At 41.7% G+C, this 19,486-nt stretch overlaps 1 protein-coding gene across 8 annotated transcripts in view; it reads left to right on the top strand.

The window, feature by feature from the left end:
- The first annotated feature begins 1,258 nt into the window (after window positions 1-1,258).
- Window positions 1,259-19,486, top strand: part of PCGF3 (polycomb group ring finger 3) — a 62,004-nt gene continuing 43,776 nt past the window's right edge. For 2 of the 8 annotated variants that reach the window (XM_040579703.1, XM_040579698.1), the window contains exons 1-2: window positions 1,498-1,598; window positions 6,676-6,730. The gene's annotated coding sequence lies outside the window, so the exon portion shown is untranslated. Of the gene's footprint in view, window positions 1,599-2,150; window positions 6,731-14,897; window positions 15,028-19,486 lie in introns of those variants that run through there. The other 6 variants (XM_040579704.1, XM_040579700.1, XM_040579705.1 and 3 more) reach the window with 5 other exon arrangements.

The raw sequence follows: 19,486 nt of genomic DNA, 5'->3' as shown, positions 1-19,486 counted from the left end.
TACCTATAGTAAGAGAAAACCAAACCCCATAGACTCTGGCCTTAATAGTTTTCTTATGCTGCAATGTTTGGCTCTGGAAATACTGGGGGGTGGCGGGGTGGGTGCAGGGGGAAGCAGGCATCCAGTTCAACCAGTTTATAATTTCATGCACATTCTTACAGTTTCTTACTTTTGCTTCTGGCTACCCGAACCCCAATTCCAGAAACCAGGCAAGAAGCCCCAATACTTTCTAGCATACATCTCTGTAGGCAAAGGCCCATGCAAAGTCATTTGTTGTTAAACTGAAAACATAATTTAAATTTCTGACAAGATGCACCCATTTAACCACACAACTCTTGAAGCTGAACAAAGCAAAACTGCAGTGCTGGCATATTTTCTGTTAACACAGGCTTAGTTTCTGGGTAATGGTGCTACTAGAGCCCAGGACTGACGCTGAAGTCTTGGTACACAACAAAGGCTCAATAGTTTGTTGGACACGGAGGAAAACATCTTCCAGGGCTGTGCCATGTCAGACAGCCCATTGCTGGTTGCATTCCTAGACGGAAGATTGCCTTGGGGCTCACTCTTTGTTTGCTGGGAGGAAAGAAAGAGGGAAAAGCAGGCACTTTAAAGCATTATACTCAAAAAAGTACTTGTAATTGGGAACACAAAGCTTGCACTGGTGTCTTAAGAGTTGGGACAGGTCAATTTATAGAGTACTTCTCTTGGCATTCTGCCACTCGATGTGAAGTTGAACTTGGCATGGCCTTCCCAAGCTTTATGCGTGCTCCTTGACCTGAGACCTCACACTACTCAACTTTGAGAAAGCCAAAATCTAATTTCGTCAGCTGGGGTGTTCTGAGTCACCTGCAGTTTGTCACCAAACCGTGTTACCCGGCCACCAGCGCTCCCAGCTCCTATCCCAACTTTCGGCATCCACGAGTTGGAAGGCCACCTACGGGCTTTTGGGGAGAGCCCTGAGACGCAGGACAGGCAGGCCGTACCCCGCCCCAACGGGAGCCACCTCCGCCACCCGCCCCGCGCTCACGGGGTCGGCCGCTCTCCCGGGCCGGACCCTCGAGCCCCTCCCCGGGCCAGGCCCCCCGCCGGGCGGCCGGTGCCACCCGCAGCCCCGCGGCCGCCGACCCTCCCCGGCACGCGCACGCGGGCCAGCCCCGTTCTCTCCGGGGGAGGGGGGGGGGGGGGGGCGGGGGAGGGGGCGGCCGGAGCCGTGCCCGGGTGAGCGCCCCGCGCGCATGCGCCCTGAGCGTGGCGCCCCCGCTCGGCTCCGCTCGGGCCGCGCTCGGCTATTTCCGCCTCTTTGTTTTAAACTCCGGGCCGAGCCTTTTAAATTTTATCCCCCCCCCTCCCCCCCCCCCCTTTTTTTTTTATTTTTTAATTTTTTTGGCGGGGGAGAGGAAAAGGGGCCGGTGTTTCCCCCTGTCTCGCGTTACCTCCCTCGCGTCCTCCGCTCGCTGTCCGTGGCGGCGCCCGGGGAAGGACGGGCCGGCGAGCAGGCGATCAGCGGCGGTGGCGGGGAGCAAAACCCCCCACCGGCCCCGAGAGGCGACCGCGCCCCTCCCCTGCCAACGGACACGGCGCCGCCCCTCCCCCGCCAGGTCAGTGCGGGGCCGTGGGGTGGTGTGGGGGTCGGCTGTGGGGCCGCGGGCCGTGTGGGGCCGGGCGAGGGCTTTGGGGGCGGGGCTGCCCCCCCACCCCCCCAGCCCGAGGTCTGTGCCGTGGGAGCCGCGGGGGGCCTCCGGCAAGGGCGTGCGGGGGGTGCGGGGCGAGGGTCGCCTCTGCCTCAGGGGTAGCGGTCTGCGGCGGAGCGGGCCTCCTGCCTCACGGTGTCGGGGGCTGGGGCGGGCGCGGCTGCGCCTGAACTTTCCGTGCCGCAGCGAGCGCTGTGTGTGCTCGGGTGCGGGGGGTGCCCGTTAGTAGGGGAGGCCGGGGTCTGCGTGGGGCTTCCGTCCCCTGACGCCCCTCCCGGATCAGGGAGTCTGGCGTGGGCCGGGGAAAGGTCCGCCGGTGTCTCCCAGCCCGACTGGACAGCTCCTGCCCGCCTCGGGGACGGGGGCCCGTGGCCTGTGGGGGCAAGGCGCGCGGGCAGCCCCTTCCCGCCGCCCGCGGAGCCGCTCGTGGCGGGGGGCGGGGGGGAGGGGCAGCTCGGCCGCCCCCAGGGCGGTGCTGCAGCCTGCGGGGGCCGCGGGGATGGCGCTGTCCCGAGTTGTCCCTGAGTGCGCGCCCCCCTTCAGGGCTGGGTTTGCGGGGCTCAGGAACCCCACGCCTTTGGGAGAAGGGGTCGGTCTGAGGGGTGGGATGGCGGCTGGTAGCGGTGGAGGTACCGTTTCCCGAAAGCAGGGGAATGGAGGAGACATGTCCCATGCCTGTGCGACCCTAGCTATGCAGGGACCTGGCTTCGGTGCTGTCTGTGTAGTGGCATATGGGATTTCAAGTCTTGTGAGAAAGAGGAAATTAAGTAGGACTTGTACGTGAAATACAGAATGATTGTGGTGTGAGTTGTTCTGAGGTCTAAGGACACACACACGTATTTAATACCACAAAATTCTGACTGTTTTCTCAACCTCAGAGCCTCAGTGAGTTGTGATGCTGTCAGATTTGGTCTCTTCAGTAGGTCTGTTTTAGACTGCAGCTGGCGGGTATTCTTCGGAGTGTCCCGTGTGGAAAGTTGAGCATGTCCTAAAGTTAGTAAGACTCACAGGAGGTTTGATTATTAAGTACTTAGATGTTCCTCTGTTACTTCACATTTGAGTTTTTTTTGGTTGGTTGGTTTTTTTTTTTTTACTAGTTGTAAAACTGTCGGCCTATGCATGCTTTGTGTCAAATCAGTTTAGCTGTTTCCTGATTTCTGTATGAAATGTGTGCCTCTGAGAAACCAGTTCAAGATACTCTGTTTTATTATCTGTGCATGTTCTGGAACGTTCTTCTGGAATACTTTGGTATTTTTCAAAAGAATCCTATATAATTGTCTTCCAGAGTTTCACAGAAGAGCTAAGTTTGTGGATGAAAAAAGTTTGAATTCGAAAGAAAAAAGTTGAGATTAACCTTATGTTCAAGAAGCATCCCATCTATCTATCTTCCATTGTAAACTGCTTTCCTTTATTTAGCACAAACAACTAGGCATATGCTAAATATATTGTTATGAGTCTTTTTAGTACTAGGTAGTGTGCTTTTAAAAATCTATTGTTGATTATTGTTCGGTAGGATACTTGTGAATTTTATGTTTGTTCTTATAATGGCAGGTCAGGTGAGAATCCGAACTGTGATATTTATAATGCGTCTCATAAAGATGCTCCGCAATTTGTAAAAATTCTTGGTTGGTGACACAGAAACCTTGTACACTTGCAGTAGTTTCCCTATTTCAATTTCAGTTTAAGTTGTACTTGTAGATATTTTATAATGCCTTTAAAAGAATACAGAACTTGTGCAGAACTGAAGGTACTTGGTGAGATCATGTAGGATGCACTACAAAAGGGTTAGGTGGTTTTCTAAAGAGATGCATAGGGTTCTGCCACAGAAAGCTGGGAAATAAATTTTAAAGCATTCTGTAAATCACTTTTTGAGAAAAATCTATTTGGTTTCTTTATGTGGGCTGATCTAGCCAGCTTGATCTTCTTACTCTGCTGTCACCATATAAAATCAAGACTGAACACTTGTAAATGTTGTATTGAAGTCGACTTACAAGAGTTTGCAACTATGCTAGCCTAATACTAATGCCGAGAATGGCAGAAATTAATTACAATGCTATGAAATACTTCTGCTACTAAGAGACTTTAAAGTGTAGTTTCTAGTTGCTGCAGCTGCCCAACCTACCCTTACTTGTCCTGACTACCTACCTGATTTAGAGGACGTCGTCTCTAAGCTTTGTGTTTGTGATACAGGTAAGCTTTCTTAGCAAGAACCATTTTATGTCTGCTTTAGTAGCTTCTGTTTCCTTTTTCCCATGTGACTGTTTAATCTAGGTGGCCTTTTTAGCTTTAGTAATGTTCTCCCAGGACTGAAATACTCTCTGGGAAACACTGTAAGAAGAAGTAGAAGCATTTCCTTTGAAGTTCTAAGCTAGATGCAACCAACAAAGAGAATGTGGGCATGATGTTTTAAAAACATGTATGTTGATAGAGTTTCACTTTTCAGCTACTGTCTTAAGAGGTGATACCAGCTTACAAGAAAGTCTGATGAGATCTTGTATGTTATAACATTCTCTCTCTTGTTGTTGTTTTGGAATTATTGTCCAATTGGTACACATGTGGAAGTAAGCATTACTAAATGGAGGCTTGTATTGACAATGGTATTTGCAGGTGCAGTGGTTTTAAGACTGTTGGCATTCCTGAGAGTTTAGTAATTGAAACTCTCTTCTCTTTTCATTATTGCTACTAAAGATGTTTAACAATGGTTGAAACTACTCTGATTTGCTAGGTTAGGTATGCTGTCATGTTTAAAGGAAAGGTAGAGAAAACCTTCCTAGGGCAGTTTGATTAGAGTAGGTTAAAAGCCAGGCACAAGCTGTCCGTGTATTTTGATCTTATACAAGATTTATTTTGAAGCTCTGTCTTGAGGTAAACTCACATTTTTGTATTCTTTGCACCTCCCTTTTTAAAATGCAAGCTTGCTGTATTAGACTGTAAGTTTAGCTAGTAAGTGGAAGTCATAAATGCACTAAAACTGAAAAGCAAAAGGGGTTATTCTGTATTAAAAGCAATCTTTGCTATTGTGATATGTAACACAGCTTTGTTGCTAACTGAAGACATACTATAAAGATATTTTTTATGTTTTTCTATAATTGCTCTAAGGAGCCAAAAAAACCCTTGCTGCTCTTATCTGACTTAGGTTTTTTTCAAGTTAATTTTACTGAATAAGTGCATCTATATTTAAATCAGCAGACTATGAAAATGAAATACTCAGTGTGGTGAGAACTAGTGAGATTGAAAGCCTTACTTGCTATTGAAAGTTTGATTGAAGTTTGCTGCAAGGACCTGAAGTCTTGCAGCCATGTTGCAGAGCTAGCATTTTAGGAAGGAATAAACCAGCAGTACGTTGATCATTAATACTATTTTCACTTTTTTTTTCTCTCCCCCTCCCCCATCACACTATGCGTAAGGACGTAAGGGTCTTTTTATTTCTTTGTCAAACGCAGCATGTATTATTTAGAAGTAGGGGGTAGTACAGATCATTCGAAAGTAGGGGGAATGACTGAGTATGGTGAGCTCAAGTTACTTGTTCTTTGTGCCAAAAGATGACTGCTCTCACAGTTACGACTGCCTCTTTTTCAGATCACAATTTTAAGTTGACAGAGCCAGTGGGGGAAATTGTTGAAGGGGTTGAGGGGAAAACTGGAGATAATCGAGGTGTGTTGGCATTACTACAATGCAGGGTAAGACTGTAAGGAGGAAATACGCAACTATGAAGAAAACCAGGCTTTTTTGCAGATTTGCTGCAAGTAGAACTTATTTAACCTAGCTCTACCATTATTTTCCATCTCTCTGCAAAATGGCAAGAAGGAGGCTTATTATCCCTACTGACATATATTTATGTTGACGTTAACAGATAGCTATTTCATATTCTAACCTTGTGTCTGATAGCATAGAACTTTGTCTACATTAAAACGGCTTATGTTTTGGTGGCAATAAGGATCCTTCTTGTTTGAAACTGAGGCTATACTAGTTGTTGGGAACTGAGGATATCTATGCCTTGTGAACAGCGTAAATTCATTTTCATTTAAGGTCAGAAGCATTCTGTGTATGATAGGTATGGGTGAGAATGTGCTGTGCAGTGTTTGCTTAATTAAGAGAGGGAAGTTATTTTTTCAGATTGCCAAAATGATTATCATGTTACTTGTTGACTTACAAATGGCTGTCTTGCCAAGTTTTTCATTTTTAGTTAAGAATTTTCTTTTCACACTCTGCATAACCAGACAGTCAGTGTATAACACTATCTAGTTGATTATATAATAATCATTGTGATGTTACTGGATATAATGCAAATCTTGCGTGAATTATGCCTGATATTATGCCAGAACAGGTCATCCCTGCTGTCTTCTCTTGCAGCGTTCATGCAAACATTAACATGTTTGTAACCAAAGATCTCATTTATTAATGAAAATATGTAAGCATTGCCAGTGCAGCGTTGGCTGATTTTCCAGGTAATGTGTGGTGCTGTACAGCTTTTTCAAATTTTTCACCTGAAAGGACAAGCTGAAAGGTACAATACAGATAGCTAACTTTTATATTCTTTTTGTATAAATAATTATCTCTGACACTTCTTGTATCTGAATGTTTAGTTTTAGTACACAGATTGCCGTAACAAAAGCCAGGTCACTTGGTTACTTAGTTAAAAGATTGCCAAATGTAGTTTAACTTTAACTAGACAAAATATTTATTATAACAAATTTATTGTTGTACCAGGCAGTGGCAATCAGTAGAATTTATTTGAGGGATGGGAGTGTTTTGTTTTGTTTTTTTTTAACATAGTGGTGTGCCTTGTTCCTTTAGAGTAACTTTTCCCAAAAATTATTTGGACATACAGATATTTGAAAGTTAAAGTTGTGTTTTGGGACTGAGGTCAAAATGGACTGGGATCTTTTCGTAACAACTGTGTTTCAGATGATTGTATTTCATACTGTTCTGTTGTGATAATAACTGGGTTTTGTTTCATTGTTTTTTTTCCTAAAATATAAAGTATGTTCTAAACACAAGGACTCCAGTCTGATTTGAGGATTCAAAATAGGCAAGAGGTAAGAGAATTTTTTATGTGCTTGTTTAAGGACTTAAGCATACACACTGCTGAAGATACATATGCCCCCGTTTCTAAATCAAATAATTTATATTTCGAACTTGTAACTTCTGTTAAACCTGTATCAGTTAAAGATACTTCTGATACTGTTTCCGCACTGTAAGAGAGTGCTAAGACACTGTAATCAAATCAGTCCTGTTAATACTTGAAATGCTTTTCTTTCCACCTGTGAATTACTCATTTCTAGGTGTGGACCCCAAACCAGTGTACAGTGTTTGCCTGGTTGGTTCTGTTTATATTTGTGAAGCCCCTCAGTTGCAGTGCTACAGCAAGCGATTCCCATAGACTTTCTTATACTAGTTGGTTGTTTCCTGTCTGTTTTCCAAGCTGTACTGAATCTTTTTCAGGGAAAAGTAAGCATAACACCACCACTTGTTAAATGCTCACTTAGAATTTCTTATCCACAAGTACAAGTTGTTCTTGCCCTGTGCAAAAGTCAGCGCTTGTGGAAAAGTTCTTCTCTGTTGGTATAGTAAAAAATCACATTCTCTGAGTGAAATCCATCAGGTTTAGAAACAAACATTTACGTTTTTTATGAACAGTTACATGGTTTGATTTCATTTGTTGAATGAAGAAGTAACTAAGCTGCCTTTTGCTATAGCAGTTTCCTAAGACTGATTGCAAAGTAGCCTTGCATCTGAAATCAGTTTATGCTTTAAGATCATGGGTTTTGTATTGCGTTGTCATAAAATGATGATTATTTCACAGGTTAAAATCTTGGTAAAAAAAAAAAATTCTCTGGTCTATACTCGTGCTATTACCAGACAAATTATAGCAAGGTGCCCAGTATTTTTGTTTGTTTTTTTTTTTTTTTTTCCCCCCCTGGAAAATCCATATATGCATTTTCCTTCTGCAAGTAAATTGGCACTAACTTACCTTGAATCTGTATTTTTAAATTCCAGTCTATGTCTATTTCTGCAGTGAAATCTAAAATCTAGTCTATTTCAAATACTGAGGTAATACCTCAATTTACCAAAAGTTTCAATCTAACTATTATTGAGCAGGAGTAGTTTAATTGAAAGGTGCTTTTTAATAACATTTATCCTTGTTAATAGTAGCATTATGCTTGGTGGCATCAGAATAAGCAGTTTATTTGCCTACCAATTTATTAATCTTGTTTTCTAATCCTGTACTTCCATTTCTTGCCTGGCTAGAATACATAGAAATCCCGCCCAAGCTCAGGTCATTATGTAATAATTTCAGAAAAGACTTGTGTGTATATTAAAAAAAAATGCTTCATTTGTACTTCTTACTACGGCCATTATCCACAAGAAAACTAGGCTTATATCTGAAGTAGCTTAATGGCACCTGGGCAGATAAAAAGGCTCTGGGTAGCTAGTGGAGCTAATTTTCTTCAGTTCACCTTCTTCAAGATTTGTCAGATGTTATCAGAAGCAGTCTGTATATTGATCCACGTGGTATTAAGTGAATGTTGGCACTTGAAGGTTTCATTTTATTAATGTCATTGAAATATGTAGGTGTAGAAAGTACTGTATTAGTTGTAGTCGCTTTTAATGCAACTTTTTTAGGCATAAACCTAGATGCTGTCACCAGAAGTTGTTTATCAGGAATATGTTTGCTCTAATCTATAGTAGTTATTTAGATAATGTAAGGTTATTGTGCCCAGATGATAATAGCTCATGGGTTGTGTGATTGTGATTTTATGACTAAAAAATGGCTTGAATTTGGACCAAGTGTTACAAAGAGAGGATAATGCCTTGCTTTTTTTTATTATTGTTCTTATTGTTATTGACAAAAAGTTATTTTATTCTTTTTTCTTTTTTACTGTAACACTGCAAGAGGACATAGAGAAGTGTAGGTCTAACTATATAACTCATTTTGTGAGCAAGTATGTAAATGGTTTAATGGTCTTGAAATGAAGTATTTTTGCTACTTCTCTTTGGGAAGAGAAAGTATGTTCTGTCCCCATGTCTCAGTTGCTCCCTCAGTCGCTCCACCAAATGGGTCAAATGACTTGCCTAAGTGGAACTTGAGGTAGGTTTCCAAAGCCACTGCAGGGCATTTATTCCTCAATCACAAGCATGAGTCAAGACTGAACTGGATTTCTGGAGATGATTGGAACGTGTCGTGGAGTTTTGTTTTATCTTTAGAATGTGGAAAGACAGAAGTGAAAGATTCCTCTTCTGTAGCCTCCATTATTAGCCCTGATATTACTGTATGATGTATTCACTGGAAGAGTGAAGACAAGGGAAAAATGAGCTGCTTTAACTTCTCTGCTATATTCCTTAGACACTTACTGCTTCCCATGATAAGTAACCTTTTTTCAAGTTAGTCATCCATTATACCATCTGCAGACATTGACAATTTTAGCATGCAAATGGAAAAAAACCAAACAACCAGCTCTCTCTTCTCCCAGCTTTAATTCAAAACCAAGGGAATGAACTTTTTTTTTCCTTAAAATTACTTTTTCAACTGTTCATAGTGTATGAAGAAATCTACACATGGTACATCCTGACACAAAAAGTCTTCCAGATGCTCAGGATTTGCTGTGTGGAGATCGCTGTGAGGCAGCGTCCTTTCAGTCCTTGTCAGCCAAACTTTCAACAATACGTTATTTCTTGTGAGGTATTTTATTAAGTTGTGTTCTAAAGAATGGAGGGAGAGAGTGTCAGTGAAGATGTCATCTATTTAAACAATTACTACTTTTTTATTCATGCTTGTAAGTTATTTTGATTGTCCCTTATGGCATAGTTCAATCTCCAAAAGCAATTCTTGGTGAATTGCAGAGGAACCAAATTTAAGCCTATAGATACTGCTAGCAGGCTGCAATATTTAACATCGTGCACTGAAGTACTGTTTCTTCCCTTTTTGCTGTATGTGTCACACATCCATCTAGTGTTGAAATTTGTTGTGGGAAGCAATAAAGTTCTATGAAATTGATTTTTCTTTTAAAAATTCTTGGGTGGAGACTTAAGGTATAGCTGGAATGCAATTATTATGATAAATCACAAAGGTAGTGTTTATTTATTTACTGGTTTATTCCTTGCATGGACTATCAGACCCTATTTAGGCTAAATGTTTTCAGATAATATTTTCTTCCTACAGGTTTTTAATGGTTTGTGTCAATGTGTGGTTGAAGAGTTTTGTTGGTAATGGCCATCTCTTTGAATGCTAATTATCAAATCTCTGATAATTCTGTAAGTTCAGTGATATTTTCAATGATGGATACTTTTTCATATAGAATGAATAAAAGATTGATACAAGTTTTAGCTTATAGATTTCAAAAATTCCTTGCATATCAGGTGCTTATTTTAACAGTATAGAATATTAGCACAAACCGCTAATGAAGGCGACTTTATTCCAGTACAGACTCAGCGTAGCAGAAGAGCAAGGGGAAACTTCAGGAAGAAAGGCAGGTGAAATGAGAGCTAGATCCACCAACTTGCTGTCAGCCACAATTCTGGAGTGCTGTTCTTATGGCATACATTAGTAAGATCTCCCAAAATTATGATCTGTATTTCCCTTTTTATGTTCACTAAGATACACACTTTAATGATAAGCCATGCAAACTTTCTGAAAATTGCCAAACACCAACAGCTTAACCAAATCTCAGAGAAAGTAAACAATTACCAGTGTCCCTTACCACAGCTTATTCAGCACCTGCTGCAGCAGTGAAAAAATGTCTTAACAGTGGAGATTTTGAAATCTTTCCTTGCTGCAGCATGGCCAGTGAAACATCAAAAAGTCAAACAAACCAACCCGAACCCAAAACACAACAACATGGTTTGATTAACTGCAGATACCTTTTCTGTGAAGTGCTGTTTCTTAGTGGAAGATAATACATGGTTTCATATTGCTAGATGTTTAACTTTTTCACCCCCTTCCTAGATGCATGCAGAAACTAGATCTAACGATGATGAAGAAATGAAAATAAATGGAATGTGAGGCCTTTATAATTCTTTTTAAAAGTGTAAGCTTTCAAAAACTGTTACTCTGTTGAGAATGTTTTGAACATTTTTGAACTGGAAAGTTGGAGCATTCTTCAGTCATTTGTGATGTGGTTGGGTTGGAAAAGGATGGCTATTTCAGTTCTTAAAAGACAATCCCTGCCCCCCCCCCCAAAAAAAACAAAAAACAAAACAAACCAAAAAAACCAACCCAAAACCCAAAACAAACAACCACCCCAAAACCCAAACAAAACCATTAAAACTATGTACTTGTAGCCAAACAGGTACTTGAGAATGCTGGCTTCTGCATGCCGACTTGAAAATACAGTATTTGTTTTACATGAGCACACGTAGCAGTTTAAGGAAATTTCAGAGATACTAGGCTCATGTTACTGTAATCAATTCATTAAGCCTGCCAAAAGCATGAGGTGGAATCTTTCCCTTATGCAATATGACTGATACCAAATACAAACACCTTAAGGCAAGTTCAGAACATATGACCTACAAGAAACGTGGCTGATGAAATGTAGTTATGTCTTCTGTGTTTTGGTAAAAGGTACTTTGAAAACTTTGCAGTGTCTGCTGCTTCTGATGGATAAAGTTACTGCATTTGCTGAAAAGGTAAAAACTTGTTAAGATGTTTGCGTTAGTAGTTCAGTGCTGCTCTTTATGCTCTTGTTATGTTTTAGTATGGTGAAGATGGTATGGTCAGCATGTCGAAATAAGCCAAGAGCTGAAAAAGCTAGAATTACCATGTTGGAGGAATGTTTTCTGTGCTTACTGCATGAGTACAGGCTTTTCCCCTATATTTGTAGTCCATTTTGTTTATAAATGGGAAAGAATTAAAACCCTCCCACAGTAAGATAGATTACATTTCAGTGTTTCTTTCTTCCAAGAGAGTAACTTCCTTTTCTTCCTCCTTTGCTCAAAATACTATTTCACAGGATGGTCAGGGTTGGAAGGGACCTCTGGAGATGATCTAGTCCAACCCCCTACTAAAGCAGATTCTTCTAGAGCAAGTTGCATAGAATTGCATCCAGGCAGGTTTTGAATGCCTTCAAAAAAGGAGCCTCCACCACCTGTTTGAGCAGCCTGTTCCAGTGCTCTTGTCACCCTCAGAGTAAAGATGTTTTTCTTCATATTCAGATGGAACTTCCTGTGTTGCAGTTTGTGCCCTTTGCCCCTTGTCCTGTCGCTTGGCACTACTGAAAAGAATCATAGAATCAGTTAGGTTGGAAAAGACCTTTAAGATCATCAACTGTTAACCCAGGACTGCCAGCTCTATCACTACACCATGTCCCTAAGCATCACTTCTACACAATTTTGAAACACCTTGGGCGATAGCGATTCCACCACCTCCCTGCGCAGCCTGTTCCAAAGACTGACCACTCTTTTGATGGAGAAATTTTTCCTGATAGGCCATTTCCTCTTGTCTTGTCACTTGTTATCTGGGAGAAGAGACCAACCCCCACCTGCCTACAACCTGCCTACCCTTTCAGATAGTTATAGAGAGCAGTAAGTTCCCCCTGAGTCTCCTTTTCTCCAAACTAAAGAACCCCAGTTCCCTCAGCCACTCCGCAGAAGACTTGTGCTCCAGACCCTTCACCAACTTCGTTGCCCTTCTCTGGACACGCTCCAGCACGTCTACATCCCTCTTGAAGTGAGGGGCCCAAAACTGAGCATGCTATTCGAGATGCAGCCTCACCAGTGCTGAGTGCAGGGGGACAATCACTTCCCTTGTCCTGCTGGCCACGCTTTTTTGGATACAAGCCAGGATGCTGTTGGCCTTCTTGGCCACCAGAGCACACTGCATGTGTGGTCCACTCTTGGCCCATGGGCAACGTGCTGTCCACCAGCACTCCCACATCCTTCCCCGCAGAGCTGCCTTCCAGTAGGTCAGCCCCCAGCCTGTGCTGGTGTGTGGGGTTGTTCCTCCCCAGGTGCAGGACCTTACACCCGCCTTTGCTAAACTTCATGAGGTCCCTCTCTGCCCAACTCTCTGGCCTGTCCAGGTCTTGCTGAATAGCAGCGCAGCTTTCTGGTGTGTCAGCCACTCCTCCCAGCTTTGTATCATCAGCAAACTTAATGAGGGTACGCTCTGTCCCTTCATCCAGGTCATTGATGAGTAAGTTGGACAGGGCTGGACCCAGTACTGGCCCCTGGTAACACCACCATCTACAGGCCTCCAGCGAGACTCTGCACCACTGATCACAACCCTCTGAGCTCTGCCATACAGCCAGTTCTCAGTCCACTCGCCTAACCACTTCTTGAGCTCACCTGTGAAGATGTTATGAGAGACAGTCTCAAAAGAGTTGCTGAGATTAAGGTAGACAATGCACACTGCTCTACCCTCATCTACCCAGCCAGTCTTTCCATCACAGAAGGCTGCCAGGTTGGGCATGATTTGCAGTTTTTAATTTTCCTTTCTATTACCTGTTGAATGTTGCCATTTCTTTCCTGATTCCTCTCAAGTATTCATTCTTCTACTACAAGTATACATGCTTTTGCCACTCTTACGGCAGTCTTCATTTTAACTGCTGTTTATATAGAAGCCTATTTCTCAGTGGGTTTGAGTGCAGTTTATGCAGGTACAGCAGGAGAAAAGGAGAGTTCTGCTGAGCACACTTCCTTTGTCCAGGTTGCTGGATTTTCCATGCCTTTTTAGAGTTGATAAGTGCTTATGCATTGGCCTTGATTCTGCAGAGGGCAAATAGCCTTCTGCGTTTTCTGCACAGCTGTGGAATAGAGGGCCTCACAGTGTCTTGATAGTTCAGCTGCTCTGTTGCAGATCAGCTGAAATGCCCTTTGTGCTTTCAGCATTGTGGCTGGCTGTCCACTCTCTTTCAAGGGAAGTTTGTCATGTGTAATGGATGATACTTGAATAGAAGACTTACAAGAAATATGTGTGCTGCTCAGGGCCTACAAGGCTGACACTAAAGGAGGGTCTGCTAGAGCAGGAGTTGATGCGGCTTCATGGTAAGTGCATCCTCTAATAAGTGATGATTTTCTCCTGGTATTTTAGTATGTCTGTCACTGGTGGAAGGGGAGGGAGGAAGATAGCAAACAAGCACCAGGGTAGCTTGGCTTAAAGTTAGGTAACATGATTTGGGCTGACAGCTTCATGGCAGGATTTGAAAAGTTTCATGCTACTGTTGTGGTCAAAGTAGGTTTTCACAGTATGTTTGTCTTGTAAGGCATTGAAACTGAAATTAATATATAAAGTACTGTAGATTTCTCCCTGAAGGCACCTGAGAAGATAAATTGGCTACATCAGGTATTACTCTCTAGTCATCAGCATACTGAACTGGTGATTAATTTTGTTTTAAAAATACTTAGGCTCCCGATATTTCGTTTATGCAAAAGATTCTACTCGGCAAAGAAGTGGAAATGACAACTCATGTTTCACTGAAAGCATGAAACTTACAGCTTTAGTCTGTTCAGCCTAGGACTATTACATTTTAGTAGTTTACTTGACTAAGATCGAAGTATTTAGTGAAGAGAATTGCAAGTCCTCATAACAGAAAAGTCAGATGTTTACTGTGTCTAGGACTGTTGGGTTCCTGCTTATTACAAATACTCAAGCCTTTTGCAAGTAAAATGGTGTTGAATTTGATTTGGTTGGCTTGACTTGTACAGTGTAGTATTATCAATGAGGATTAACAGTGTACTGATGGAGGTTTTTGTCACCTGATGAAGTTTTCTGTACTTTGGAGCTTTTGAGCAAATGTAATTTGAGTAATTACATCTTAGCTTAGTGTTGGACTGAATCAACTCTTTGAACTGGCTGAGTGTGTGCTCAGACTGGTGTATTTGTTCAAGGGAAGAGGCAGATGTGCATAGTAGAGCAAGAACTGCAGAATACAAACACAGGAGGCCAGAACTAGATTTTCAAAGGCTGTTGTCTGTGTCCTTGGTTAAGCTAGTGGAGCTTAAGATGCGGGTATGCTAGACTTCACAACTTGTTTTGGCACCCTCAGATTCTTCACATTACACTGAACCGGGCAATGTTGGAAATCCAAAAACTAATGAGTACTTGTGTCCTAGTTTCAGCTGGTTCAGTGCTGTGGTTTGGATTTAGCAGGAGAGTAATGTAGATAATACACTGATGTTTTAGGTGTTACGTAGTGCTTACCCTAAGTCAAGGACTTTTCTGTCTCTCATGCTTTGCCAGTGAGCAGGTGCACAAGAAGCTGGGAGGGGACACAGCCAGGACAGCTGACCCAAGCTAGCCAAAGGGATATTCCATACCATAGAACATCATGCTTAGCATATAAACGGGGGGCCGGCTGGATCGCTGCTCGGGGACTGGCTGAGCATTGATCAGCAGGTGGTAAGCAATTGTACTGTGCATCACTTGTTTTTCTTCAGGTTTATTCCTCTCTCTCTTTCTCCTTTTCTTTGTTATCATTATAGTTTATTTTCAATTAAACTGTTCTTATCTCAACCCGTGGGTTTTACCTGCTTTCAGATTCTCCTCCACATCCCACTGGGGTGGGGTGAGAGTGAGCAAACAGCTACATGGTATTGGGATTGAACCACAACAACTTGTCAAGAAAACTAGCTCTGCTGTGCCATTCTATTTGCTGTTGCTCAGTCTTTGTCATAAATGGTGTCAGTGCAGGTGATCTGAATATCTCCCTCTCTCCTTTCCTATTGTACTTGAGTTCTTCAAGTGATGATGAGTAGTTGCAACAGGTCTGTCCTATAAAACTTTGGAAATTGTCCCTGTGAAAACATTCTGTTTCACTTGCATTAACACCTAGTTAAAAGAAAGTTGTTGTATGCCTTGCATTATGAAACCAGAGCTTTCTGCTATTTATACTAACTGTACTTTGCATCTTCTAAACATCAAGTACTTGAAGAATACTGTCTGCTGTAAAATTATCAGTGGTATCTAAATTTGATGCAGGGCTTAAAGCCCATATAGTTTTCATTTTTATAATCATTTGGATTTATACTAGTGAAGACTCAAAGCTAACTTGTTTCTCTTAAAATTCACAATGTCTAGCTGTGCAAGCTCCTTTATATTGAACGAAGTAAAATGTTCTTGAAGACAGTAAGGGGAGGTTGCTTGGATACTTGAAAAACATGCCACACTAGTGAAATGAGGTAGCATTGTTGGTTTTTTTTCCAGCCCTTTGCAAGTATATTGACAAAGAATTACACGCTACTGGGAAAACTTCAGGGGTTATGAATATTTTCGCTTCTGGCAGTGATTGCCAGCTATAGCTTTATTCCAGCTGTTAATGGGTTGATGTACTATTGACATGATGTACATGTTTATTTGTTAAGAAAAAGGAAGCTTTTGAGAGTGCATTTACCAGTCTTTGGTAATTTTGCAGTCTTTGGAAGTAACATATACAAACCTCTGGTGCTTTTGCTCTATTTTAACACCTGCAAGTTCTAGCTCAGATGGTCCTGATTCTGTATTGCATTCCCGTGTCTCCTCCCCAGTGTTTTTACTTTAAAAATTGTATTTGTTTTGAGAAAGAAAAAAAATAAAAAAAGAATGAAACTGTTTTCAAAACTGAAGTTGCACAACTTCCGGATACTTCCAAATACTGCAAAATATGGAGGACTGGAAAAGCTTTTTTGCTCTATTGATTAAAATCCTGCTATATAGTTTGATATTAAATAAACAATGCTAACCATCAGGTTTCTTTTCGTATTTGCAGCCAATTGAAAGGCTAGATTTTGTCTGGGGTAAGAAGGCTGCAGCAGCAATTGTTCAAAGGAGACTAAGTTACGTTGTTGCTTCAATTTATATCTGAAAGAGCTGAAGTTAAATACAATGGAAGTGTGAGCAGAGTGTATCTTAAAGTCCTCCTGGGGTTTCAAGAACAAAAGAAGAAATATTTTGCAAGGCTCCTTTTCATTTGAGTTGTATGTTTCATGGGTAGCTAACTCTATGTAGGTTGGTGTGTGTATATTTGAATCCAGGAAGAATACAGAATACCTACTAAGCATTTGCAAGGTATGGGTCAATTTTAGCAACATTTGCTCATCTGCTGTCATAACAGCACAGAGGCAATTATTGGACATATGAGTGAAGCTGAAGGCTTTGATGACTGAATTATTTTAACCAGAGTCATGGATATGTAATTTTTCAGGTTCTTTCAAATCTTTGTTTTGTTTGTATTAATTAACCATCAAGTGTTGTAATCTGGGTTTATGCTATGTGGGGATGTTAAAAAGAAAAGTGATTGTTGGTGGAATATACGTTCAGTTAATTGTAGCACCTGCTGCGATGGAGAGACGGGACGCAGCTTGATGCAAGCAAATGTCAATTTATTGTACAGAAGCACAAGTTTATATCGACCAGTTCCATCCTTATTCTTCCAAGGCTTCAGAACACCACCATAGGGGTCACCATTTGAGGAGACTGAGGCACGGAGTCCTGGATCTGACCAGAAGACCCTTCATGAGTGCATGTACATCTCCCATAGGGGAAGACACTTGATTCCCAAGTTTCACACAGCTCACCTCTCAATTCCAGAGGGACTTTTTTTCAATTCCTGCTTCCTTTCAGCAGCTCATTCAACGTTCTGTGGGACTCGCAGCCTGCCGCTCAGCCTGGCGGTTCATAAACCCATCACGTTGGGGTCACCAATTTGCTGCGAATGAAGAGACGGGACGCAGCTTGATGCAAGCAAATGTCAATTTATTGTACAGAAGCACAAGTTTATATACACTTTCAGAAGCTGCGCGCTTTAAACAGATTGGTTCTTGAAGCTAAGCCTTGCATACTAGGCAATCCCTGATTGGTGGTTACCTCTCCTTGGCGCCATCCGTCCCCCACTCCCCTATGCTCTGTCAGCATGACTCATCATGTTAATTGTTGTGTTTATTCACACTCCTTGTCCTCCCAGGGTTGACCTACAAGCTCAAGCACATTCCCCTCAGATAACTGATTGCCACACATGGTCCTAATTTCCAGCCCACTACTGCAGGCACCTTCCTACTTCTTGCCTGCAGATAGCTTCTGGCCTCTCACTACAGATATCCATTTTGACAGCTACTGTTTTATTGGGCTGCCAGTGTGTCTGGACCAGTAAATGGAGTCAAGTGACTGAAAACCTTAATTTTTAAAGGCCTTTTACTAAATACCATAATGAATTGTCTTTTGTTCCTACATGAATATTCTTTATCCTCTCTTTTTCAAAAATAGGCAGTATTTGCATGAGAGTGGGAAAATTTGTTGTTTCTGATAGAGATCTGTAACAAGTTCAGATAAAAGGTACAAAAATCTTAGTATTCAGGCTAGTATACAGTGACTTGCTAGGGATACACCTTTTCTGTGTCTTTGTTAATAAGCGGTTGGTTTCTGGGGTTGTAGAATCACATGTAACATTTTATGCAATTAGATGTTTTCATTGTAGGATTAGGACTTTTCAACAATGGAAGTTAAAACATACCTATATAAGGGGAAGGAGGAAGGGAAAAATCACCAAAAACACAAGTTTTTTCGGAGCTGATGACATAGGTGCATAAGGCTTCTTGCTTCTCCATGGTGAACTTTTCAAGCTGTTGTTAATTTCCATGGAGTCATAGAGCAGTAAGTGGAAATGTACACCCATCAGTTCAAATAACAACTGAAAGTCACATGGTATTTTGAGTTGCTCAGCCATCTGCAAGGACATAGTAATCAAGATTACAATCTGTTTCAGCAGTAGTTAAGTCCTAGATTACTTTCTCTGAAGTGCACGGATATTATTCAAAAAAGTGATGTGGGTTCAGACAATAGAATCTCACAGAAGATTTGATTGTAAAGGACTTTGCTCTTCATGAGATTCAAGGCTATTCTTGACTGACTTGATCAGTGGAAGTCAAGGATCCCTTCATCTTTTTCTGATCGATGTGTACTGAATTAAAACATAGTGCCTTTTAATGACTTGTAGTTTCTGTCTCTCATTTCTCAGTAAGGAGCATGGTGAAACATACTCTTCCAGTGTATGACAAGTATGTCTATAACATTTTGTCAAGACTTAAGCTGGGCTAGTACTCAGGTTAAGAGTAGTCTTTCCTTCAAAAGGCTCCTGCCTCTAGCAGTGATTTTAATTTCTGATAAGGAACCCGATTCTATTCAGAGAAGGTTGTAGTAGTAGTCATTAATGAAATGAAAGTCACTCCTGATATAATGCTGTGTTTTTATAGTATTTTTAAAGACTTTTAAGAACTTTGACACTTTAGATCATCTTCCCAGTTTTATCAGTGCTTGTAATGCATGTTAATTGGAAATTATCTTGTACCCTCAGCACTAAACAAAGGAAACGGCAAAATGGAAAGAGTAATCTGAATGTAATTAAACTAGTGATTTTTGTCAGAAATAGAAAATTGTGTAGTAGGATCAAATCTGGCCAGTCAGATATTGTTTTTATGCAGGCTATTTTGCAGAAAATTTTAACTTTTGTTGCATGGATATTTTCCTGCATCCCAGTATTTGTTAGTCTGTTCTTAGGACTGTCAAGACCCTACCATGAAGAACTCGTGGTCTGTATAACTAAGCATGTTTTAATTGGAAGAGGTGTCTGGAGTGCACCTTGCTTAAGTGTTTTGAAGGATGTGGTTTCACAGGCTGTGGAGCTAAGCTAATGTCTTGCTGCTGCCAGTTTGCACTGTACAGTGCATCTTCTTCCCCTGAGCATTCTCAAGTTCTCTTTTAACCTTCCTGTGAATATGTAAATTTTTAAGTCCAGCAGAAGACTGTCCACAGATTTATGAGTCATTCCCAAAGCATCCCTAAGCCTTGAGAGCACTACCTGTATGGAAGATGCTGGTTTAATGCTACT

The sequence above is a fragment of the Falco naumanni genome, chromosome Z, assembly GCF_017639655.2.
Source record: "Falco naumanni isolate bFalNau1 chromosome Z, bFalNau1.pat, whole genome shotgun sequence".
Lineage (NCBI taxonomy): Eukaryota > Metazoa > Chordata > Aves > Falconiformes > Falconidae > Falco > Falco naumanni.
This window is presented reverse-complemented; position numbering and strand designations above follow the sequence as displayed.